General features: G+C 42.4%; 1 protein-coding gene across 9 annotated transcripts in view; it reads left to right on the forward strand.

Moving 5' to 3' along the window:
* Window positions 1-6,374: 6,374 nt before the first annotated feature.
* Window positions 6,375-26,284, forward strand: part of APBB2 (amyloid beta precursor protein binding family B member 2) — a 171,215-nt gene continuing 151,305 nt past the window's right edge. For 3 of the 9 annotated variants that reach the window (XM_039550372.1, XM_039550373.1, XM_039550371.1), the window contains exons 1-2: window positions 6,413-6,497; window positions 23,739-23,811. The gene's annotated coding sequence lies outside the window, so the exon portion shown is untranslated. The other 6 variants (XM_039550370.1, XM_039550367.1, XM_039550368.1 and 3 more) reach the window with 6 other exon arrangements.

The raw sequence follows: 26,284 nt of genomic DNA on the forward strand, positions 1-26,284 counted from the left end.
CCAACAATCACACCATGTGTCTGAAAACATTTTCCAAATGCTTCTTGAACTCTGTCAGGCTTGGTGCTGTGACCACTTCTCTGGGGAGCCTGTTCCAGTGCCCAACCACCCTCTGGGTGAAGAACCTTTTCCTAATATCCAGCTTAAACCTCCCCTGACACAGCTTCATGCTGTTTCCTCAAGTTCTGTCACTGGTCACCACAGTGAAGAGATCAGTGTCTGCTCCCCCTCTTCCCCTCACAAGGGAGTTGTAACTGCAATGAAGTCTCCCCTCAGTGTCCTCTTCTCCAGGTTGAACAGATCAAGCTCAACAGATCAAGCTGCTCTTGTATGACTTCCTGTCAAGACCCTTTACCAACCTTCATAGCCCTCCTTTGGACACTTTCTAACAGCTTTAGATCCTTCCTGTATTGTGATGACCAAAACTGCACAGAATATTTAAGGTGAGGCTGCACCAGGGCAGAGGAGGGTGGAACAATCTTTGCCCAGCTGGCAATGCTGTGCCTGATGCCCCCCAGGACATGGTTGGCCCCCATGGCTGCCTGGGCACTGCTGACTCATGTTCAACTTTCCACTGACCAGGACACAGAGGTCTCTTTCCAAGGTGCTACTTACCAGCATCTTGTTCCCTGGTTTGTATGTATAACCCAGGTGCAGAATCCATCACTTCCCATTGTGAAACTTCATTCAGTTGGTGATTGCCCAGCCCTCTAAATTGTCAAGGTCTCTCTGCAGTACCGCTCTGCCTTCCAGGGAGTCAACAGCTCCTCACAATTTAGTACTGTTGGTAAACTTACCTATTATACTTTCAGGTCCTGCATCCAAGTCATTTATAAGGATGTTGAAGAGCACTGGCCCTAAATTAGAGCCCTGTGGAAACCCACTATTGACAGGTCACCAGCCTAATGCTATCCCACTCACAATAACCCTTTGTGCCTGACCCATGAGCCAGTTGCTGACCCATCCCGTGATGTGTTTATCCAGCTGTGTGGTGAACATTTTGTCCAGAAGGATACTTGAGAGACAGTATGGAAAGCTTCACCGAAATCCAAAGGGATTACATCAGCTGGCTTCCCTTGATTACCTAGGTGAGTTAACTTGTCATAAAAGCAAATTAAGTTAGTGAAACAGGACTTTCCCCTCATGAAGCCATGCTGGCTGTGACCAATGACTGTGTTGTCCTTCAAATGTTTTTTAATAACTCCCAGAATAATTTTCTCCATAATTTTACTAGGCACTGAAGAAAGAATGACAGGTCTGTAGTTCCTAGGGTCATCCTTCTTGCCCTTCTTGAAAACTGGAACAACATTTTCCAGCTTCCAGTCAAATGTGACCTCTCCAGGTTCACAAGACTATTCAAAAATCTAGTCTTGTAGCAGGTAGCAACACCTTCAACTATACCAGGCAGGTTTCTCAAAGCCCCATACAGACCATGAGTGGGTTAGCCATTCTGGCCTGAAACATGGCTTTCCTGACTGCCTCACAGGGAGCTGTGCTGATATGCCATCCTTGGCTGCCTGTTGGGCAGAACCTGCAGCAAAGCTCTTCCAGGGAAAGCTCCAAGATGCCAGCGCAGCGGGGTTGAAGCACAGCAGCTGCTGGCAATGGATAGGTGTTTTCCTAAAACTTCCAAGGTGTGCTTTATTTTGTGCTGTTTGAACAACTCAAAATATTTGTAGTCTCAAATGCAACCTACATTGCAAAATCTCTGTTGTATTCCTATTTCTCAGTTGTAGGTAAATATTGGTGATCATATGTTACAATGCCCATCAGGGCTGTAGTTCCCATTTTAAGCAGCCAAGGCAAGAAAATCTAGGTAGATGTCAGCTTCGAAAGTGTGAGCTATTCTTTTATTTGACCACCTATAATTACAGGCCTTGCTCTGTGGCAGCTTTTGAGTATTTTTGTCCACCAAGCCACATAAAAGAGTAAGCGGAGTTTGCAGAAAAGTCAGCTCTGAAAGCAGCTACTGGCTTCTAGCAGTGCCTAAGCAGCTACTGTAGCATTTAGAAACTCTGCATTAATAGCAGCTTTTTTGTCACAAACAGCAGCTTTCCCCCATCTGGCCTTTCCAGCCAGAAGGAAGTCCCAAATGGACTGTTTTCCTACAGTGGTTGGTTGGTATGTTCTCCTGTTTCTAATATGGTGATTGTTTGTGAGCAAACACAGTCACCCTGCTCACACCCCTCAGAACTTGCCTGTAATAATAAAAAAAATGGAGCTGCCCCTGTTTGGATGAGTGGGTGGGCTGGGTAAATTCAGCACATAACCACGGAGTTTATATGCGTGGGGGCTAGTCAGGTCAGGCCACCTTCCCTTCACCCTTCCTGTAGGAAATCTCAATAAACTGCTGTGTAACAGGCAGAGAAAGGAGAGATCAGAGAATTACATCTAGACAGATGTATAAGAGATCATTTATAATTACCTTAACAACCATTCCTGGATGCAAGGCTTTGCATTCCTGAAGAGCTAGAGAGAAACTTCAAAATTATCATTCTGCCTTGCTTGGCACGCCAAGATATCAGAGAGCTGCTGGCCTACAAATTGCTCCACTTGCCCTTGTTCCCATACAGCCTTCGTTAACGTAGTGGCAATGTGCCTGAGACAGCTAATACAGCAAATGGGAGAGGGCTCCATGAGTATAGCAGGAGGCCCTGATTTAGTTCCTGGTTTGATTTAACTACTGGAATAATCTTATCTGAGACTGATGTCTTGCGGCCTTTGCTTCTCTATAAATAACACAGGAAGTTTGTCCATGGCAGAATTAATCTTTCACTATATGCTAGCCCAGGGAGCACTAGGGAGACAGGAATTCGAAAGAATGGGAGCGATACATGCTTTCACACAGGTCCTGAGAAGCAATGTGTCTTGGGGACTGAACCCTCTAAGTATGCTCAAGCCTGTAATGAAAAACACATGCCACGAGTCTAATTCTTAAATCTCCCAGCTGCTTGTGCACTGTGTGTGGTGGTTTATGTTTTTTCTCGAAAATGATTTGATTTTGTATTTAAAATGGAGACTTAATGTATCTGTGTGAAAATGTTAGAGAAAGTGTTGCAAAGAAAATTACCATTCTGCCATAACTGAATTTTCTTAATTAAGTTTCTGTGTTTGGGACCAATATATTCAGCAAAAGACGGTGTGTTTCTCCGTGCTGTGGAAGCGCAGTGACACCACTAGATGGTAGCCTTGCTTATTTCATAGTCACCACTTTCCTGCTTTCCGCTGCAGTAAGAGAGACGAGTTTCTCGAGATGGGATCATTGCGTACTCTATCCCTCTACACGGACTGACCCATAAGTAAAAAGCTGGTATATAGAAGAAAGCAGGGGAGAAACGACGAACTTTTCCTGAGAGCACACTTGGAGCACAGTCAGTACTGATGCAGTGCCTGCAAACCCGTGTGGCACTGGGGGAGGTCAGTTGCAGAGATTTACTTGCCAATGGAGACTCCTATGGACTGTCATTCCTTGTTGCAAAGTCGGAGACACTTTGACCAAAATAAAATTGCAGTCAGTGGTTCACACACAGAACAGCAAGATGATAATGAAATTCTTTTGGTATGAGTTGATAATATAGAAAGGCCTCTTTTTTCCCCCACTGCTGTTTATAAACACTATTCCACAAGATGCTTGTGTCTTAAGTAAAAGAGTTGGACTTTGATTATCCTTGTGGGTCCCTTCCAAATCATGATATTCTATGTTTCTATGAAATATTTGATGAGACCTGCTGAGCCTAGGCAAGCTGTGCATCCACGTAGAAATGTTTCCAAGAAGTGAGTGTATTGAGCGGCTGTCCATTTGGGATGTGTATGAAATTCCTTATTTTGTTTCCCCAACACTTCATTTTTATGGCACTGCTTTCTACACCGCAATCCAAAGTGCATTATATAGACTATGTAACTAAATATTAATCGTAACTCTTACCACATAGCGAAAAGCACAATGCACTTATTTTTATTAAAGGAATATTAATTTCTGAGTATCTTGCCTGAGCTTTTCTCTCAGGGAAATTTATTAATAGGCTATTCACCAACAATCTTGGTAACCTGCTAGTTGTCTTGCATCTCTTCAGTAGATATAGTGCCTATTCCAGGGAGAGTTCTTCTCCAGTACACTGTCCAAGCATGAAAGCCTTCCCTCCTGCTGGATGATGTGCTTTGTTGAAGAGGGAAGCAACCTGATTTGCAAATGCTGAAATTTGGTGACCTCTCAGGAGGTCATTGGTCCTTCTGAAACTGATCACAATGACATGTTTTTATTACAGATCATTATAACCATTTGGAGGCTTTTTTTGACCATCATCATAGTCTTGGATCTAAAAATATCAATTAAAATCGGAGTTTTAGCTTATAAAAGTGTTAGGAGATTAAATCATGTCCAATTTTAAGACAAATTGAAAAGGTGGGTACCACTACAAAAAAGAACAATACATTTAAGAGTAAGTTATTAAATATTAAAGTATAATTCTTAGGTGCTTTGCTCTGAATTACTTTCCCTAATTGTTTCTTCTTGTTCATCACTGTAGTACTTATAAATATTTTTTTCTTTTCTTTAGGCTGGTGGATGTCAATATGATCTTCTAAAACCATAAACATTTCTAATTAAAGACATAATATTGCTATTAATCTTAACAATCCTTTAAATTGTTCTCAGTTCATGAGTGTTCTGCTATTACCAGGAACATGGTTGTAAAGGCAGGGAACAAAATACAGAAGAAGGTTCTAGCATGCATAGGAAAAATCATCTCTTGCAGATAAATAGATTTGCTGTTGTAAAAGGTGTAATAAATTTTAAAGTAGACTTGGGCACCTCAATAGGACTACTAAATGTGTTTACATTTACAAGAACATGTAGGAAAATGTATGAGATGCAATTTCATTATTGTAATAGACTTCTTTGACCTCCTTATACATCTTAGGTCACTCCAATACGACACTATTTTACTGCTGATTGTTGCATATCTACTGTTCCAGGGACTTCCTAAAATTGTTATAAGGTGTAGAAGTAAAAGGTCTGTTACATTGCTTTCCACTGAACTACCATCCTATGTTGAATTTTTTGCTTTAGCAATGACCAGTTACTTCCCCTGTAATCTCAAAAGCCTATCTTGACAGAACAGACAATATTCCACGTATTTGGAAGGTGCTAAACAGAAGTATCTTCCTATGGATGTGTTCTATTAAGCCTTATTTCTAACTGTTCAGGACGTTGCTGTGATTCTCTACTAATCCATCTCAAGATGTGTCTAGGGATTTAATCTCAACTCTACAGTAACCCTATAGCAGTGCATACAGGTTAGAGCAGTGAAGTTGCCAGGCCTGGTCCTTTACTTGTTCGTTTGCCACACATGAGAACACCCCATTCCTTTCCATTCACACTGGTTACCTGAGTTTTGACACCCACCAGAACACAGCTGCCTGGAGCACTATGCCGATGCCAAGCACACGCCTTTAGTCCGTGACCAGAGGGGTTTGCTAATGTTCATCAGCCATGTGGGTGTTTAACCCAGGGCCATGTTGCTACTTGGAGTCCATATCCAGTGTGGAAAACAACCCATTCTTAGAATCATAGAAACATACAATTGTTAGGGTTGGAAAAGATATCTAAGATCAGGAAGTCCAACCATTAACCCAACTGCCACTAAATCACATCCCCAAGTACTACATCTACTCGTCCTTTTAAGTACCTCCAGAGATGGTGATTCCACCACTGCCCTGGGCACCCTGTTCCAATACTTAACAACCCATTCAGTGAAGAAATTTTCCTTAATATCCAATATAAACCTCCCATGGTGCAACTCGAGGCTGTTTCTTCTGGTCCTATTGCTTTTTACCTTGGAGAAGTGACCAACCCTGAGCTGTCTACTACCTCCTTTCAGGTAATTGTAGAGAGCGGTAAAACCTTCTTCTAGGGCCTCCCAGCCTACTCGGCTGTCTACCTCTCTGCCTCTCACTAATGCCAGAGGAGCACTGCGATAAAGCAGGGGGCATTTGGGGAGTGTTACCAATTACCACTGCCTCACCTTGATATGGGCATGACTACACTTGCCAAGCACGAGCCAAGACCATTCTTTTTTCCCTAAGGAGAAAAAAAATACATTTTTTTTTCAGGGGGTAGACCTGCCTCACACACAACCCCTACCCCTTCACAGAGGTACCTCTGCTCTGATGTGAGCTGTTGACCTAAAGCCCCGAGTGCGGCACCGCCGAGAGGCCGCGGGGCTGGGGCGGGCGGGGGCGGCGGGGGCACACAGCCGCCATGGCGGCGCAGCCATCGCCCCCTCGCCCGCCTCGCCCCGCCCGGCCGGCACCCTGCGGGCCGCGGCTCTGGGCGGCGGCCGGGGCGGAGGGAGAGGAGGGGCGGTGGCGGCCGGCGGCCGGAATCGTTTCCTGGGTAAGCGCAGCGGGCTGGGAAGCGTTTCCGGAAGGCTGGCCGCATCCCGCAGCGGCTTCAGGCGCCTCCGGGGCGGGCGGCGGAGCGGCGGGCAGGCAGGTAGGTAGGCAGGCAGGCAGGCAGGCAGGTAGGTAGGTAGGTAGGTGCGCTCCGCGGCGGGCAGGGCAGGGCAGCGCAGCACGTCCCGCGGCAGAGCCCCGGTGCGCGGCCGCCCGCGGTGCTGCCGCTCCGCCCGGGCCGCTGCCCGTGCGACGGGGCAGGAGGCCGGGGGAGGGTCCCGCCGCCCTTGCCTGGGGCGATTCCGGGGCATCCCGGTCTCGGGGGTGGGGGGCCGGGGCCGGGCTGCGGTCCGCTGCCTTTCCCCGGTGTGCGGGAGCGCTGCCGCTGCTACTGCAGAGCGCTGGCCGAGCCTGCGGCGAGCGTGGGCTCTGTTCCTGCGGGCGGCAAATAGCAGCGGCGGCCGGTCTTGTTCTGCTGGTGGTGGTGCGGTAAAAAAGGCTGAAAAGTGGCAAAAGTACCCGTAGAAGTACCTTTTTTTTTTTTTTTTTTTTTTAATTACTAGAGTGAGCGAGTTGAGCTCTGTGATTAAATCGTACTCGAGGGTTGCACGCGGGGCTGCAAATGGGAGTGTGCAAAAAATAACAGTCCTCGGAACAAAACGTGAACCCCACGAACGCGTCTTGGAAGTTGTCAGGAATTTGCTTGGGTCCCAAGGCAGCAACGGAGCTACTTTTCGTAGCGGCTAGAGAGACAGATAAAATGGAAAGTGTAACGGTTTGTATTTGTCCTTCATTGCTTTGCCTGCTTGTTTGCAATGTTTTATAGCTCTTGTCTGGGCTCCTGCTTGCTAGGGAGGGTAAGCGTACTTCTGGGCTTTAAACACAAAATACCTAAAACCAAGAAAAAACCCCAACTTTGCAGTGGGGATGCGCTGGTAGGCTTTGTGTGTTGTGGATGCTGTTGGTAGCTGTGCATGGTAAATGGTATCTCCAGTCAGCTGTTCAGGGTAACAGTATCTGCTGCAAGTTTCAGTGCTTCACGGAAGATCTGCTGTGTTGTCCCAGAAGCTGCTGCTGAGCTGCTGCAGCTTTGCTGTGTCCTCTAGCTCGACGGTGTGCTCCTCCAGTTTGTTCTAGATCCTACATGTCGTCATCCTGCCGTCTCGTGCTCTAGTATTTTCTGAATGCCCGAATGAGTTTTCTGTCTTGGATTTAAAACTATTTTCTGCCGGCATAATTACATTTAGTTAAAATAAGAGTGCAGATGTCCTAGCATTTAAAGGAAGAGACATCCTCTTATGGTGACCTTGGGACAAAATCTTGGCTGATTAATTTCCTTGCCTGGAACAGTCATGTGGAGTGTGGATATTTTTGTTCTTCCTTTATAGCAATAAGTGTGTGATGGAATACTTTTTGGCTTGTATTTTTGGGGTGGTTTTTTTTGTCATCTAAGGGAAATCAAGGTCTGGAGAAGACTCTTTGGGATAAAGAGTAATTTTATCCTGTGTTATGAAGTAAACATAACTGTTGTAACAAGGAGAATTCTTGGCTCTGAAGCAGTGCAAGTGAATGTGCCTTTCCCAGCAAGAGTCATCTAAATAGTAGATTAGAACTGTGGGAATCATTTGCTAGGAGAGGGAATGCGTGACTTGGAAACCTGGATTATTCTTCTTGTTTTTCAGTTCTGCAGCTAAGTTGGAAACCAGTGACATAACTGGTCATTTTTGGTGTGGTGTTGAGTGGACTCTGCTGTGCCATTAGTCAGAAGGGATGGTGACTTCCTTAGGAAATGCCTGAGGAGCTTAGAAAGGGCTGCTGCAGGGTTTGAGCTGAAGAGAGTGGTGACTTCAGGAGCTAGTTAAGGGGGAATTTGAGTGCTTGAGATTGCCTGCTGTGAGGATTTTTTAGCAGAGGTTGTGAAAATCTAAAGTGAACCTGGTAGTTGATAGGTAATGGTGAGCAATCGACTGATTACATCTCCGTCAGATAGCAAGCTTTGACACAGGATATGCAGTCAGACTGGAACAAATCATCCACCCTGAAAACAAACTGTACTGTACATCCCTTTCTAGTGGGACACGAAGTCTTGCCTTTGTACCCTGCTGTGAGCAAGGAGTTCCATTACTGGGAACAGTAGAGCCAGGGATGTGCTGGGTGCATTGGCTGATCGCTGACCAAGTTGCTGCTGCCTTGCTGCTATGGAGAAAGTAAAGGTGATGGTGGAGTGTGTTAGGCCAGGACACAGGAAGGAGAGGTGGTGGAATGGGTGCAAGCTCCTGGGGAGTGCCAGGCAAGGGTTCTCTCACCTGTGCCATGGGTGGGTCAGTGCAAATTGAGCCTGGAGAACAGCAGTGTCAATTATTCCAGAGAAGACAAGGAAAGCCTGGCTTGTTTAGCCTAGCAAATAAGGCTGAGATTGAATATGATTGCAGTCTGCAAGTACAGCAGCGATATAAACACGAGAAAGGGAGAGAGGAGCTGTTTAAGCTAAAGAACAATGTTGGCATGAGAACAAATGGATATAAACCGGCACAAATAAATTTAAGCTGGAATTTACACATTTTCTTCCCTAAATGGGCTCAGGTTCTAGAACAACCTTAAAATAGGATAAATGGGAGCAAGTCGTTTAACTGGCTCTTGAGGATATGTTGAGGAAGTCTGTATTGTGTGCTTGGCTGTGGCAGTAGGAGAGGAGGCTTGGTGACTCAGGAAAAGCTTTTCTGTATGTCTGAGTTAACTGAATATAGATTTTATGTGTTAGTGTTTCTTATTTTTGAAATACGACCTTATAAAACCGCTATAAAAATTCCTGCTTTACAGTTTGTATTGCTACATGGTTGCAATGTGCTTAGTGGACACTTTCTGAAATGTTTTGCATGTTAGCTCTTTTTCCCCCCTCCAAAATAATGTGTCATCTAACAACTGCATGTAATTGTGTAGAAAATCTTTTTCCTTTAAGTCCAAGCTGTACAAAAGGAGACTATGTTTGCATGTGTAAGATGCTTGATCTTATTAACTTCCAGATTAAAAAATGAATTGCAGTAATTTCCCCCCCCAAATAAAAAAGTAATTCATAAATCTTCTCAAAAAGGAGGTCTTGGGGGACTGTGTAGTAGATCCAGATAGTGTGAACTGAGACCAGTTCTCCAAGATATGCTGGGACTGGAAGACCGGAATTAAATGAAGTTAAATCAAATTTGAAAACAAGTCTAGTTGAGGTAGTTGTGCATGGGATTTGTCTCATTTGTTGCCCTGCAGAATAGCTGAGATATCTGGCATGGTGGTTGCAGTAGTTGAACTTGTATGAAGTCTGTAGTTGGTTCGAAAAATACTCTGTGTGCAACATGGAATACAACCAGCTGCAGATGCTGTATAATGGGTACTGTGTCTGTCAGCAGTACCTGACCGCTTCTCACAATGACCAGTATCCTAGCACCTCTGTGCCTGTTTCCTTGTCTCATCATGCTTGGACAGAGGACTAATCCGGACAGAGGACTAATCCATCCTGTCCCCAGAGATTTAAGGAGCAGAGTGTGATTTTTGGAAGGCTCTGTGTGGTGTCCTGCTTTAGTTTCCTAATTCTTTTTACCCTTCAGCCTGCTTTCTTTGTAATCTCTTGTCTCCTGCAATCTGTCTTTTTTTTTTTTTTTTTTTTTGTCTCCATGTAAGCAGGTGTTGAAGGAAAAATAAGAACAGTATGCCCTCATTCAAAACCTCCACTAGAGATACTCTCTCAACCTCTGGCTGTTCTCAGCTGTGTGTTACCAGAGTTGGGTGCAAGCTTTCCCTTCAAAACATTTGGTGGCTTTTGGTTCCAGATGCCTGTCTGGTCTGTGTGCAGCCTCCTGGGACCTTGTTGCAGCCTCTCTGGGCTTTAGCCAGGAGTGCTGCTTGTCTGTAGGTCTGCTTCTGGCTGTGAAAAGAATTCCTTCTTTCTGCTTGGCTTCCCCGGAATCCCTGCTGAGATTATTGTCTCTTTTACCACTTTCCATTCACCTGCAAGGGGTGTTGCAGGTGGGAGGCTGTAGAGCTCTAGCAGAAGAATTTGAGGGAAGCATTGCGGAGAGTGCCCTGGGATTGCTAAGGAACACTGGTTTATCTGTGCCTCATCTGGGAGGTCCTGGTTGCTGAAGTCTATTGCCCAGGGTGTAAGAGCAGACCCTGCACCAAGGCGACTGGAAATGAATGTAGGAGTCTGCGCTGACAAAGACAACAGACACTTGGTCTCCATCACTCGCAGGACAGTGAATTAACCTTCTGTAGTGGGTTTCTTTATGTCTTGAAAAGATAAAACTCGATTTAACTGGAGATCTAAGGACAGCCTCTAAGTTCTGGCTTCCAATGTTAAAACCATTTTCTTTCTTTAACTGAAATGTGCTGAGCTTCAGTCTCCCCTGAAAATGTGTTATTTGTTTGGATAAGTATTTAGATTGTGATTTTTACTGCTGAACAAACCCTCCATCTGAATGTAACACTGATTAGTGCATTTTTAAAGTTATCTGCACACCAATTAGGATGATTAACTAGATGCAAATATGTGCCTTTATCAGTAGTCTTTCCTGCATTTGTTACTGAACACTGATCTCAGCTGAATGAAGTCTAGGAATTCATGAATGTAAACTACTAACTTGCGTAGTGGTGCATTAAAAGTAATATGTGATAGAGGGAGGTTTCCTAGAAAATAAAATATGCAAATTTTTCTTCTGATCTCAGTCCCAGATAGCCAGTGTCTGTAATTCTGGTTTGTTTTACCTTATGAATAGTGCTATGGCTGTAAAGTACTTTAAGCAAACTCTTCTCAGACTTGTATTTGGCAGTTTAATCTGTCAGACTTCACAATTTAAAAACCTCCACTAAAATCTCAGTGGTGTCCTCCTGTAGCTATGCCAAAATAGAGTTATAACTGAGTGATTTATTACTGCTTGGCTGTTTTTATTTTCTGGAGAAAACTTAAGGGGAATCTTTTTTTTCCTTTGTCTTCCTTGCTGGATTACATTGCACCCGAGATAATATACCCTGTCAGACAAAGTATCAGCTCTGTCTGCCTTTGGGAAAACCCTCCTGGAAGCACTAGTCATGCTTCACTACGATATGCTTTTAAGCAATTCTGCAGTGTGTTTAGTTGTTTTGTTCGTTTTTTGGAGGTTCGTTTTTGTTTGCCTTTAGTGCAAGTGCAGTTTAATTTTCAAAGGCGCCAAAAGGAACATTTCTAAAGTACTTCTGCAGATTTCAAGTGTAGATGATGTGTTTAGAAAAAGCATTTGGGTTTAATGTTGGTGTTAAAATATGTTTCATGCAGTACTCTTAGTCACAACTGATTTTTTCCGTATGTCTATTAGCTAGTTACAGAGAGAGGTTTCCCGATGTAATTACTGTGTGTGAAGGACAGATTCCAAAGAGAAGGAAATTGACAGGCATTAAATGTTCCTTACCTTTATGAATTAACTTGTTTTAACAGAAGAAACTACCGCAAGCTTCATATATTTTGTTGTAGAAACTTGTATTCGTCTGTTGTAGAAACTTGTATTTTCTTTGCAGTGTTCTCTGGGTAGGAAGCCCTCCAAACAGTTATTAAATGGCAGTCATTAGTGTGACTGATATTGGCACAAATTAGTTAAGACTTTATTGGAAACCTTGTAAATATAATTTCTCAGATGAGTTGAAGGGATATGCTGCAGGGTTCTTACAGGCCAGCTGCAGAATTCAGCAAATGAGGAGCTTGACATTAAGCCATCCTATGTATTTAGTATAGAACTTCATTATAAGGAGGTGGAAGCAGTTGGGTAAATATGACAACTAGTTCATTGCTTTCGTGTTTACACTTGCCTTGTTAATTCTATTTGCAAAGAGGATTATTGTTAGGAAAAGATATTTCTTAGCAAGGTGTTGAATTGTATACCTATGGAGGACACTGTGCAGAGAACCAGCACGAAACATGAAAGGGAACTGCAAGGAAGAGAAATAAGGAGGAGGAATGCTCTCCCATGGAGAATTTGGCATTTGACAGATGAAATTGGGATTTAAATGTGGCATAATGGAAAGATAGTTTAATTAAGTTATTTAGATGAGTTGGAGATCTATATGAATAGGCCACAATCTATGAAGCAAGAATCTATTTACAGCAAGATTCGTCTGGAAGTAAATACAGCAGGGAGCCTGGGTGTTTGGGATGCATGTGGCTTTAAGAAAACCTTCAGCGCTATGTGATGGTCTTGTCTCCTTGGCACCCTGCATGCCTCCTAAGTGAGCAGGAGAGGCAGGATCTCTGTGGGTTTTTGTTGGGTTTTTTTCCTCCCTGATACTCATCTGGGTGTGAAACCTCTGGGGAATGTGAGGTCTTACCAAGTCAGGTACCCTGGTAGAGTGGCAGGTTGAGAAATAACTCATATTTTTTGAGTCCTGTGGGAGTCTGCTTGCCTTTTTCTTTTTTTTTTCCTTCTTTCCTTCCCTTTCTCTTTTTCCCACCATAATTCAAGAAAACAGTGAAACAACAGAAGAACCATCAGTAAAGGGAGTGGTTTAACACAGTATATGAAAAGATATATGTACTCAAAAAAACAGGATTTTTTTTTTTTATACAAGTTTGACATTCATTCCCTTAAAAAGGTCTCAAAATTAGGAAAAAATTTTGATGATACTTGTGTATTTGAAAAGAGAAGCATTAGAAAAAACCCATGTTTTTAATTATTTGGTGTTTGCTTCTCGGAAAGGTTTGAGATCAGACTTATTGTTAGATAACTTTGTAGGGTGGTAAGATGACTAACAAAGGATATTGAAGTAACACAAAGTAGTGTTGGCTTTAAGCATGTGTTATTATTTAAGCATGTGCAAGAGCTGCTAGCAAACCATGCTTAATTATGTAGGTGTGTTTTAACCTTATTTTTATAATCTTTGCATGCTGTTATGTCAGCATTGACATGTGTAAATTTTTCAGTGAAATATCCTATATATTTCCCTTTGCAAGTATGAATTTAAGCATGGGTAAAAATGATGATTCTATACCTGCCAAAATATAGGAAGCTTTCTGGTAGAGGCATATGGGCATTTAGGGACCAGTAATTCTGTTTTGAAAACCAATATAGATATGTCCTAATGTGATAAAGATGGTGCTGTTTGTCAGGGAAACAGTTTAAGTGTTCCCTGGGAAGTTTGGCTTTGCACCCTAACAGCATGTCAATATTATGATGCCCTTGCACTGAAGTGTAACTCTTGATGGCAGACCACAGAAAATTCAGGTATTCTCAGTGAGGGTCTGTGTGGGGAAGGGGATCAAGAGGGGCGATTGGGAGACTCTGGTGGATGTCAGTGAGGCTTGATGCCAAGGAAGTCCTGAAGTTATGGGATCCTCAGAGCATTGTTAAAGGTTTGTTCCTTTAGGCAGGAGTCACTTTTCTGTTGTATTCTATCTTGCTTTGGGCTAAAATCAGCCAGCATGTGTTGCATGTTGATTCAGAAATAGTCTCCATGCTCTGGTTTTGGCCAGCCAGTGTGTAGCAACATATACAATGAAGTGATGTGGTTCTACTTGCTCATTTTTAGGCAGAAAAAAGGGGAATCCCTCAGTGCTTCTCTGGTCCAACCAGCAAGTCAGGAGGTGGTGCTCGTTTTCCCTCCTTTCCAATGCCTTTCCAATGTGTGTACACATTTTACAGGGATGGGAACAGCTGACAGGCAGGATATGGCAAGGTACATCCCTAAATTTGCTGTTTCCCTGGTAGCAGAGGCTCTGGTGACCCTTGTAGCCTCAGAGATGGGGCAGCTGAGAGCTGTCACTATCCTTGCCTTGGAGTAACCCTGAGGCTTTACTGAGCAGTCTACCCTGCCAGTCTCCGGAGAGGCCCCGGAGTTGGCGGCTGGCTGCCTGCCATCCTGCAGCACAGCGCCCAGCTGTGCTGCTGCCAAACCTGCAGGTAGGAGTGCTGGCTGGGCAGAAAACATTTTGTGGGATTTATCCAAAATAAATATCTAATTTTGCATGGGTGAGGCTGAAATTCTTCAGCTGCACCTCCTGCCAGAGCAGAAGAGAACCCCTTCCTCACAATGATTTTCTAAGCTTTTGCACATATGCGAGGTAAAGATATTATTTTCCTAAATTTAAAATTTGGATCCTCCTTCCTTGAGTTGAGATGGATGTCTAGATCTATGCTGCTTTGAAAGCCTGTTTGAAGACACGTAACCCAAACTTCTCTGAACCTCCCCCAAAAGGCTCACATTGAGGCATTTAGCTGATTTTTTTGCTTCTGCTATGTGCTTCTACGTAATCCTTGAAGTGTAAATATAGAGCTGGAAAAAACAGCACTTGATCTGGTATCCCAGCTTGCATTAGGACTTAAATTAGGAAATATGAGCTTCTGCTATAAATCAGAAATTTGAGTTTGTAACTCCTTAATTTTTGGCCTGATAAATCCTATTACTCCTAGAAAGCTGTTAAGGTTCATGTCTGTAAGTCCCAAGGTTGTTTGAAATCCATCGGTTAAGTAACACATATGCAAAGGTTTAAAATAAGACTGTCAGCCCACACAACATGCTGGCCGTAAAACCAAGCCTGGACAGTGTGGAGCTGATTCAGGACATGCTGATCTGACTTCAAACTTAACTAGTGTTGAGCTTTAGCTTCTGCTGCCTATACTTTTGCTGCGGTACAGAGATGGAAAATTCACAGGTTGCTGATATTTGTGCTACTGTCATTAGCTCTCCCAGACTAATGGGATGGATGCTTTTTGCACAGTGTTGTCAGGCTGTCCTAGAAAACTCTTGCTTGGCACACAGCGTATGTCCAGAGTTTTCCTAGAGCGCTCTTGCTTGGCACATGGAGTGAGCATGTCCTGAGTTTTTCCTGCTGCTAAGTGCAAATACTCAGTATCTTCCTCAAGCAGCCAGTGTTCAGGCAGGGAACTGGACTTTCCCCATTCTCGAGTTGTTCTTTGAGCTGAGATTGCAAGCAAATATTTTTAACATGGGTAGATGCAATGTGCTGTTATGGCAGGATGTGAATCCTCCTTGCACAAGGTGAGCTTGAAATGAGGTGTTGAAATTCTAGATCCATGAGGTAGAGGATGAAACTGAATTTGAAGAGATTTTAAAAACTGACAGAGGAGATGCTCTAAGGACACACATACCCTGCAATTCCAAAATGAAGATAGATACTGGTGCTCCCAAAGGCTGGCTCAGGAAAGGCACCTGCCAGAGGGCTCAGGTGGAAGCAGGAACGAGTACATAAACAGATGAAGAGGAATTTTAATGACACAGAGGAGCTAGATTGGCTGCAAAATGCAACAGTAAAATAAGCCTAAATCATTTGCATGGAGTTAGGCACTAACCTTGATATAAAACTCCTCTGTGGAGCAGTGGGGAGGCATAGTCTGTGCTAAATACAATATAAATGCATTTAAAAATGTTTTCTAGGTTTTATTCTTTTCTCCCCTCATCTGTTTTAAGGACAGACCAGGGTTTATCCTGTAAGATTCTAAGTACCCAAATTTGAGAATAATTGCGTTTTGTTTTGCAGAAACTGGAGTTTCCACGTGGGAGTTTCATGCACAAGCTATGTTCCTTTGCATTTTCTTGGCTATTGTTAATGTAGTAGTGTCTGTAGCTTTTATTATCTCTAATTCAGAAGCATAAGCTACCTCAAATGCTTTCACAGCACAACAGGGAGTTTTAATAGGCTGTGAGAGACCCTGTGCAAATCTTGTCAAGTGGCCACAGCTGGTTGGTAAAAATGGATGATTAAAAACTAGTGTTTTCCAAAGGCTTGTAAGTTGAGTGTGACAGGCTCATTGATTAGCCATGTTTCTACCTCTCTCAGAAGCTGTGGGTGAAAGAACCTTTTCTTTGGAACAGAGCAGTGCACACATGAATGCTTGACTCTTGTGGAGCTAATACTTTCTTACCTCAGATGGTATTTGCACACCATACAGGAAATGGTAGTAAAATTATTAGTACTTTTGAAATGGGTGTTGTCGCGGTTTTAGCCATAACTAGAAAGCAACACAATATCTTGATAAAATGTTTCAATTTGAAGCAAAGGACTTTGAATTCCAGAGAAGCTCACAATTTTACAAGGTGAAGTAATGCAGCTGAGGTAGATTGGTTTTACTGAGTGTCTGCTGAGGTTTGCCAGTGAAACGACAGTGTGGGTTTGATACCCTCTGATGGGGAGCAAGTATTAAAAAAAAAAGGCAGCTCTACTGGGAAGTCTAAGTCTAGTGCTGTTATCTTAAGGGCCACCAGGAATGGCTTCAGAAACTGAGCTTACTTTAGAACAGCAGCTTATTGTCAGAATCAAGATCAGGAAGTTCACTTCTTGCTTCTGAAGAGAAGTAGTGTTAGGAGGCTTTAAGAGCTCATTTCCTTCATTTGCTCCATGCTTTTTCATGCTATAATAATATCTGTGTTTAAAACAACCTTTTTCTTCATTTATCTTCAAAGATAAAAGCAAAGTATTTGTAATGTTAGCATGGGATTGGCAGCTTTTAGTTAGATGCTCTGAGTACAGACTTAAGAAATAGCATGCCTACAGGCATTTTTAGATCTGCTGGTTTTCTTGTTGTCACATGGTTTTCTCCACATTAATACAACTTTTGATAATTGCTCCCTTGACCCAGTTACTCTTTTTGTACTTTCCTTTCCACATCCAGTCAGGCAAGCATGAGCATTTCATGTATATTAGAAATGAGAAGTTTTGTCTTCAGAAATGAATCACAGGGGAAGGGGAGGAGGGAGAACAGCAAGTCTTGTGGTTTTTTTCCTGCATTCTAAATGAAATTGCGTAGGTAGATGCTGTGTTTAGGTCGTACCGCACTGATGGGGTTTCCCCCCAAATACTGATTGTGATAGATGAGTTTCTTAAACTGTATTAATTTTTTGAACTAAAAACTTTGGATGCAAGTTGCCTGTTAGCAGTGATTGTGTTGCCAAAGGAGGTCTGTTGATGCCACCACTCAGGCAAGTGGCATGTTTTGGACTTTACTCCTGTGAGATGGTAATTGACTGCTGGCCCATATTATAAGGGCAGAAGAAGGTATTAAAAAGAAGAAAAGGTGTTTTTTAAAAGGAGGAGTAATTACCATCTTATTTTTCTGAGTAGGGCCATTGGTAATACAAAAGAAACTAGTCAATTCTTTTTTTGTTTGTTTGTTTTGTTTTTTGAGGATAAAAATAGGAGCTAGGGGTGATGATAGCATACCAGACACTTTGAGGTTGCTTTTATCACAGATGATCTGTTTTCCTGAATATTCACAGGTAATCATTATCACTTGGGTCCTTCTGTCTTTGTCTAGAGGAAACAAATCTTGCTTTTAGCCTCCATCCTGGTTTTGTGCAAATCATTAATTGCTCTTCTGTTTGTTAAACTGCAGCCAACCATCAGCTGTGGAATCATATTATTATTATTAAGGAACTCTGATGCTTTAATTACATGTGTGCCACACTTCCTAGTGCTATAAAAGGGAAGTTACACACTGCCTGTGCATCCAGGCAGGCATAGTGGGAATAGTACTTGGGATCTTTCTGTGTGAATTTTTGAGCGACTGTTATTAAGACTGTCATGTGTATGTAACCTTTCAGCATACAGAGCATAAATTGCTGCTCCAAATAAACTTAGAATGTGTAAGCAGTAGAGCTTTGCTCTGATGAATTAATTCTCATGCTCTCAGATAGCAAAATTGGTTGAAATTTGGTGGCTTAATTTCACGTCACTGACCCCTTTGTACAAACATATACTTGTTATCTCAGTACAGCAGTGCGGGATTTCTGAGGACGAGCACTGCAAGCCGCCAACTGAGCTGAAAGGTCTCATGTGTCCCTTCCCCAGCATGGAGTGACTTAACACCTCCTCTCAAGGCCTGTGACACAATTGTGCTTGTCTGCAATTAGTTGCTTGACTAATTCCCAGTGCTGGTGGTTACTGGTGGTTACAGAGATAGCAATGCTGTTGCTCTATACTAGGTATTCTATAAAGAACAGAAATTAATAGGTATATTTTGTTGCATAAAATGTGGATTTCCTTGAGGTGACTTTTCATATTGGCAGGGAAAACATGAACTTCGATTTTTTCCTCCTCAGCAGACTGCTACTTCTTGGAGTAAGTGAAACAGAAGCTGTAGGAAAAGCTGTTATTTTCTTGGGTGACTAAACATATTTTATATTCTCCATATTGAATCATAGAATGGCGCGGGTTGGAAGGGACCTTAAAGCTCATCTTGTTCCAACTCCCCTGCCATGGGCAGGGACACCTTTCACTAGAGCTGGTTACTCAGAGCCCCATCCAACCTGGCCTTGAACACTGCCAGGGATGGGGCATTCACAGGTTCTTTGGACAACCTGTTCCAGTGCCTCACCACCCTCACAGTAGAGAATTTCTTCCTAATATCTACTCTAAACCTACTCTCTTTTGACTTGAAGCCATTTCCTGCTTTCCTGTCGCTATATCCTCTTTCTCCATCTTTCTTGTAGACTCTGTGAAAGAGAACTTCATGGTGTTTTAAACCTCTGCTCTGAGCAATGAAGTATTGTGTTCTCGTTCTTTGCATATTTCTTGATTTGGCTCTAATAGAATATAAACATGTGTAAAAGTTATTTTTTGAAATGGTAACAGCCCTGGTGTGTTTGAACCACTGTGTGTTTACAGAAGAAACAGTCAGTCTGTTAAGTTTTAAAACAGATATTAAAGGAAAGAATGGTTAAAGCCATGTATGGAAAATGGGACAAAATGCAGCGTAAGTTAATCTGTTGGTAGACTATGTCAGAGTAAATGATCCTTTATATTCTTTTTCCTACCTTAAAATGTGAGTTAGGAAAAATATTTTTATTTCATCTGGTCTTTAATAAAACATTTGTTGTAGCAGTTGTTAGAGTTACAAAGCAGTTAAGGATTGTACTAAAGGGGAAACAATAGAGGAGCAAAGGAGACGCCTAGGTTGGGGAAGACTAGGGGTGGGATATTGCCACAAAAAATTTGTCAACCAGAAGTTAGGAATGCTCAAAACGTGCATTAATCTTGCTGGTATTAAGTAAGATGTTGCAGATATGCAGATGTATCTAACCATTATACAGAAGAAGTAGAGCCATTATACTGTGTACTGTGGCGGTCTTGTCTAGGAAGAAATGAATCATTTTGATAATGAGAAGTGAGAAAGATAATTTGAAATCCAACTTGGTATAATAAGGCTCCTTGTTCTGAACACAAGCATTGGCTTTACCCCACATAGTACCCAGCATTTTGGGGGGACATACTTTGGGATTTCTTGTCCCTTGCTTTATCTGGTCTTTCCCTGCCTCCTTTCCATTTCTGCCTCAGTTTGCCTGGTTTTGATCTCACCTTTTCTTTCTGAAGTTGTACAGTACTCTTCTTTGTGCTCATAGCTCTGGAAAAGCTAATTGAAACAGATTTTGCTAATTGTCTTTGGAAGTGGCACAAAGGATGACTGGACTGGCTTTCTCAGCCAGGGGAAAGGGAAAAATGCTCTATAATTCCTGGGCTTTGAACTGCTTGTGGCTATATGGTTTCCCAAACAGTGGTTGCAGTTTCCTATTTGGCTGCTAGGAGGTGAATTCCAAAAGCTTCAGTAGAGTTCTGGTTTTTCTTGCTGCAAAAGCTTTGGCAAGGACTTCACTGCATACATAATTGTAATAGTGTGTTAAATACAGAGAGTTGCGTAATACATTTCTATTTTATAAATACTATCATTATCTGAATTTATAAAGTTCATAGTCATGTTGTGTGTGACCTGAAACCCCCCAGGTCTGGGGCTTAGTTTGTATGTGTTAAAAATTGCCTGTGTTAAAAATACCAAAGGACATCTCCTCTCCGTGATCTTTTGAAATGTCAGTGTAGCCTTACTGTGGGTAAGTGATTTGTATCTTTGAACATAGTGCTGGAGAAGGATGAGCAGACCTAGGAGCAGTGCTAGGAGTTGCCTGCTCTCAGCTGTCCCCACTTCATGGTATGTAAGTTAGGGGCTGCCATCTCCAACCCATGAAGACAGGGAGTGATGGTCCAAGCAGTGTCTCTTCTTGTTCCTTGCAGACCTGCATGGCAAATCAAGACAGCTCTGTAAGGTCAACAGAGAAGATGATAGAGCAAGAATGAGGGTTGACCTCTCTAAATACTCTACTGTATTTAAAATCTTTATGGCAGCAATTCAAGTTTTTATGTAGAGAGTCAGTGGTGAACCTTTTATACAGGTGGTACAATCTATCCCATGTTAGACTCAAATAACAGTGTAGAAAAGAAGCTTTTCCTCTCTAAAGGAAAACATTTGCCACCCTTGTAACTGATAGGTGGTACGTTAATTGTAAGTAACCCATTGGAATTGGTGCAAGTAAGGTAAGATGGACTGTGAGGAGAAGTGCTAACTTTGGGTCACTCATGGTCAGGAGTTAAACATGGCATTATGCAGTCTTAATTCTGTAAAAGATGTTGTTTCCAAAATTCCTAAAAAACCTTTGGGTCTAAATAGTTTGGGATGCTGCTATTAAGTTGTGGCAGGAATTTTGTTGTTCTGGGAAAACATTTTTACCTACCAGGAAAATACGTGTTCATTTCGCTTAGCAATATGTGGCTCCTTTGGCTTTGCTTTTGCGTTTTAGGCAGTACTTTAATGTCTTCATTAGTTTGATTTTGGCCTACTTGTGCTAGTAGAATAGATGTGCTGAAGTACTTCCCTCTGATATAAGTGGGGCCTGAATCACGGTTGAAAGCCATGTCACTTTGTTTGTAGGAAATTATGCCTTCTCTCTCCCCAGGTTGGACGTTGGGTCTTGACATTGGGTCATTTGTGCACTGAAGAGTGCAGAGACAGCTTCGCTCTTACTTGGAGTATCTGGCTCTGAACACTTTGGCTTTAGGCTGGCAGTGTCCAACCACCAGCCAAGCTGGAGCGTGTTTTTGATGTTCTTTCCTGGCAGACAGTGAGACCTTTGTAGTTTCAGGATTGTTTTTCAGATATATGCTTTTAGTCCTAGCAGTTCAACTGGTACTTTTAAAAAATTGGTATATAAACCAAAACTACTTATCTGATGAGAGGGAACTGGAGTTTGAATCAGATTGGTGAAGTTTTGAGATCAAGATATTCTTTAATTAAAAACTTTCTCTTAAATTTTGCTATAAAGCATAATTTTTTCTATAGAGCAGCTGCAAAACACAAGGTAACATTGCCCTAAGCTAAAGATTTATTGACTTTGCTTTTTTCCTTTCCTCCACTTCTAAAACAATCTGCAATATATTGTGAAGTAGGGTAGCTGTGTTTGGACTCAAAAGTGTTTAGCAATGCCTAACTGACTGCAGTGGGTTTGATACAAAGCAGCGTTCAAAAAATGCACGGCTTTGTGTTGAAGGCAGGAGCACAGCAGCAGACAATTACTAATGGGTTTTGTACATGATGCAACGGGAGTAGGGTCGGGGAAGCTGTGGCACAGAGCAGAGGAGCTGTAAGCACATGTACTGTTTGATGCTTCAGTCTGCTGTGGAGGGTTGGACCATAAACATCTCTCCCTGTTTCCCTTTTTGTGTTTTGCTCCCTGCCAAGGCAGATGTAAACTTGCAGTGTTATTTGAGGTTTCTCTGTACAGACCTACCTTTTGGCTGCAATTAGGGCAGAACACCTCCCTCCCCGATGGGTAACCTGTAGTAGCATTGCTCATGTCCCTGTGTGACCAGAGAGAAAGATTAACAAACACTTTCCTGATGTAAAACTTTCCCCCAGGTTGAAATGGATAGGAAAGTTCATTGTGGCTGATTAGTTCTAATTTCCCCCCCTGCCCCAAGCAGGGGGGGAAATTATTTAATTTAAATAATTAAAGGTTGCTGTTAAATTCACCTCATTCTCTATTAAGCCTTCCTGGTCATATTAAACTGCCTAATTCAAGCAGTGTTTTTAGTGTTGGTAGAGGAAAGCAACAATTTTAAAATTATATGGAAACATAGTATTTAACGACTAGTAAGATGGTTTGTGTTGCAAGACATGAGAACAAAGGAGTTATGAATGTTGCGTATCTGCCATGAAGGTGCCTGCCTTCAGTTCCTGCATAACCATTTGTGCTTTATCATGAAAGGATCTGTCTACATTGGCAGTGCTGGGGAATTTAACACATGTTCTAATGTCTAGTTTATGTAAGGATTCCTGCATATTTCAAATATTTGGTAACTGCGCTTACGTGTTTTGGGGGAAAAAGTGGAGGGACATATCTTGAGTAATATTGTTCAGTTGGTAGTAAAATAGTTACACATCTATCTTTTCTTACCGAGTCATAGATTTGATATGTAGGTGCCCTTAAGGGCTTTCCATAGTCCCTGGGGAAATTTCTCCACCTGGATTCTTAGCACTATTGTTAAAGTGCCAGCTGCAAGCTAGAGTTTGGTCATGTAAATGATAACTAGCATGGTAAATACATCTACAGGGATTGTGTGACATCCAGGAATTGGCAGGAGGGAAATTCCTCTGGCTGGTTGTTGGCTTACTTGCAGGTCAACTCTTCTTTTGCTACGGATAGTTATGTGAAGAAAAGACTTGGAGTGAGTGCCAGGCTATTTCTTCTTGAAAGACTAGTCAACAGATTGTTTAAGAATTTACAAACAGCAGGAATTAGCAGCCTGGCAGCCTAAGCTGTCACAGGCTTTGAATAGCATGTGCTTGGGAGCATTTTTCCTTTGCCTTGTCAGGACAGCTACATTTTACAATGGTCATTATGCTCCTGGCAGGGTTTGCAAACACATCCAGTTGTGTTTGGCCCGACTCCCGTTGCTGCGGTGTTTTGTTTTTCCAGAGTGCCTTTAGCTACAGTTCAACACCTTTTCTCAATCTGGCTTTACCACGGCATGGAAACAAGAAAGGCTTGCATAGAAAATCACTGTCTAGACCCTGACTGATGTTACTTATGTGTTTCATCATCCCCTTCTCCCAGCATGGGTCTTTTTTGGCCACCGAGGTAGGGAAAGCCCACCAGCTCAATGGAACACGAGAGGCAGCGCTGTAATGGAGAAGTTTTCCCTGGTGCTGAGAGGACTTCTTTTCTGAAGTTACCTAATGCCCTGAAATATGTGCAGTTAGAAGTTCAGCCGAAGTTGTGATACATCAGTACATTTCAATGAAAACCACAAAGTGTTCATGGCTAAGGATACCTTTCATGAACTTCCTGTTCAGCTCTTTAAAACCGTTAATATTGAGGTATTCTGTTCCAATTCCTTTCTCATTGTAAAAGTTCTTTTTTTAAGAAACGTTTTTTATGCCTTGAAAACTGCACTCTTAATTTTAAATGAACTTAAGAGTTCTTTTAAGACAGGTTGAAAGAAAAGGCAAAAATTCATTTTGGTTTTAATTTTTTTCTATTCCATTTCTTTTCAGACTCCCTGCACTTCCGAAGATTTAAGGCAGAGAAGCTGGAGGAGGTTGTAAAGTGAAGGTTTGGGGATTAGATGTGAGTACAGCCATCCCATCTGCAGGGATACAAGAAAGGTGCTGCTGTTAGCTCTTCCAAAAGCTAGTTGTTGAATCCAGGAGAAATCTCTTGAAAACCTTCAAAGACCCATTCAGACTAAATGTTGTGTGTAATTTTAGATTCATGCTCTTTTTCAAGAGCTTCAAGCCCACATCACTGAGCGCAGGCGAAAAGAGTATGTGGAGAAGTCAAAGGAAGAGTATGTGGAGAAGTCAAAGGAAGAATAACACGCATCTCACTGCAGCCAGCTGCACTCTGACTTGGTGTTACCTCTTACTGTTATGAAAAACAGCGTGTGGCATCCTTGGTTGTAAAAGCTGGTTGTGGAGGAGGGCTGCATCTTGCTTGGTGTTTCTAGATGAGGATGTGCATGTTGAATGATTAAAAGAACAATTTGGGAAAGATGTTGCTTATGTGACTTCAGTGTTGTGCAGTGTTGGGGTAGTTGTGGTTTATGTGTCTCTGATGTGAGGGTGGTAATGGCCTTCTTAACTCAAGTAGAAGCTGTATACCTCAGTACTTCAGAGCTTCTTTTGACAGTTAAGATAAAAGATACACACTGTGGTTAATGAAGGAATAGTGATGATAGGAAAAAAGCACTATCAGACACTGTTTTAACAGCTGTGGTTTCTATGATAAAGACAAATCCCTTCACATAAAACAAACTGCAGTTTAGGAATTAAGTCTGTTTTGAATATAAATTTATATTTAAATTCTGAGAGGAAGTTTTCTTCTGTCTCCCTGAAGCTCTGCAAAATCCCTTGAGGGAGAAGGGAGGGAGTGCTTAGAAAGCCATTTTTGATATTAAATTGCTTCTGAAAAGGTAGGCTCATCAAACCCTGAATTTGGGGTTTGGAAGTTAGTGTTCACAGGGTGGGAAAACCTTTATTGAAGAGCAGCTGATTCCAGAGGTCAGCTGACCTGAAGTACCCTTTGTGCCCTGACATCAGTCCCTGTCCCCATTCCCCTGCTGAAGGAGGGGCTGGTGGGATCCTGCCTCCCCAGCTGGGGGCTGACTGCTCTGTACGGCCACTGGCACTGCTGCAGCCCCTCTGTGGAGTTCCCTGGCCAGTGTACTGTGAAGCTGAACAAATTCCAGTGCTAGCCAAGCCTGTAATCAGTTAGGTACAAGGTGAAAAGAAGAAGGAAGAGAACCAAAAAGTGATAGCTGGGTGTGAAATATCACCAGGCCTTCATTAATGGATATATGATTCACAGCTACTCAGCATCTTCGTGTGTGTGTGCAAGGTGGGCAAGGCTTCCATCACAAGTGCTGCAAAGGCTAACTTGGTTGTATCCCTACCTCTAAACATTCTTGGCACATTTGTGGGCGTCCTCTGCTTCTAAAATAATGGTTTCTGTGTCTCTGCTCTATCTGGTGCAGATGTTTACCTCCCCCTTGCCCCCAAGAGCCTCTAGTGTAAATGTTTAGTCTAAACCTGATTTATTCAGGTCCTTTAACTTGGTACTTCTGTGGCATGAACAATTTTATACAGTGTTCTGAGAAGTTGTGAACTCCTGTCACAGTTTGTACTCAGCACACTTTTTTTTGAAGAAGATGATAAATGTGAAGAGCGTGAATTAGAGTTCAGGAACTCTCCTCCTGCTGTGTTCAGTATGAGACAGGAAACCAAAATCTGAAGGGAAAAGCTGTTGTTATGGCAGCAAAAAAATTTTTTAATTTAGACTTGCTATTCAGATGTCGCTTTCATGTTTCCTATTTCAATCTTGAAAGAAATCTGTGTATTATGTAATGAAATAAATGACTTTTTAATAAGCATATAACTAGTATCTCCCAAAACTCTGTAATTTAGGCACTTATGTGAATAATAGTACATGATATATAATAGTATGTTGCCTTCTATTTTCCAAACTCTATTAGAAAGGGTAATGATGCACAAATGTATAACTTCATTAGGTTTTTATATGTAGTACTTTGCAGCCCACTTTATGCAGATATCTTTATTTGTATTGCAGTGCAATTGAATCATTGGCATAATCTTCTGAGCAGTTAGGCTGCCCAATTATGATTGCAGTGAGTCTGCAGAGATTAATGAAAACAACAACTTCTCTAGGTTTTAGTTTTCTTTCCATTGAACAAAGTATGCTGGAAGGAACAGTTGGGGAAAAATAATCTGGTTTTTACTTACTGGGTTAGTATATGGCATGTGTCTGAATGGAAGCATTGGCTCTTAGCATCTGCAGAAGACAGCTGCCTCATGGCTGGGGCCCTCCTTTGAGAGGCTGAGCTCTGACATCTTCATGCCAGGGTGTTTGTTAGTGGTTCCAGTTCCCTCCACTTTACCTGCAGAGTTGCTGTGTAAGGGGGACTTTCACTCCAGTGTAATGGAGAGAGTAAACTTCCACACTGTTTCTGGAGAGGACTAACAAGGCTCCTCAGGAGTGTGTTTGGCCTGGGATCCATGAGCATCTTGTGTCCTTGCAGTGGGTG

Source organism: Corvus cornix, chromosome 4 (genome assembly GCF_000738735.6).
Source record: "Corvus cornix cornix isolate S_Up_H32 chromosome 4, ASM73873v5, whole genome shotgun sequence".
Classification (NCBI taxonomy): Eukaryota; Metazoa; Chordata; class Aves; order Passeriformes; family Corvidae; genus Corvus; species Corvus cornix.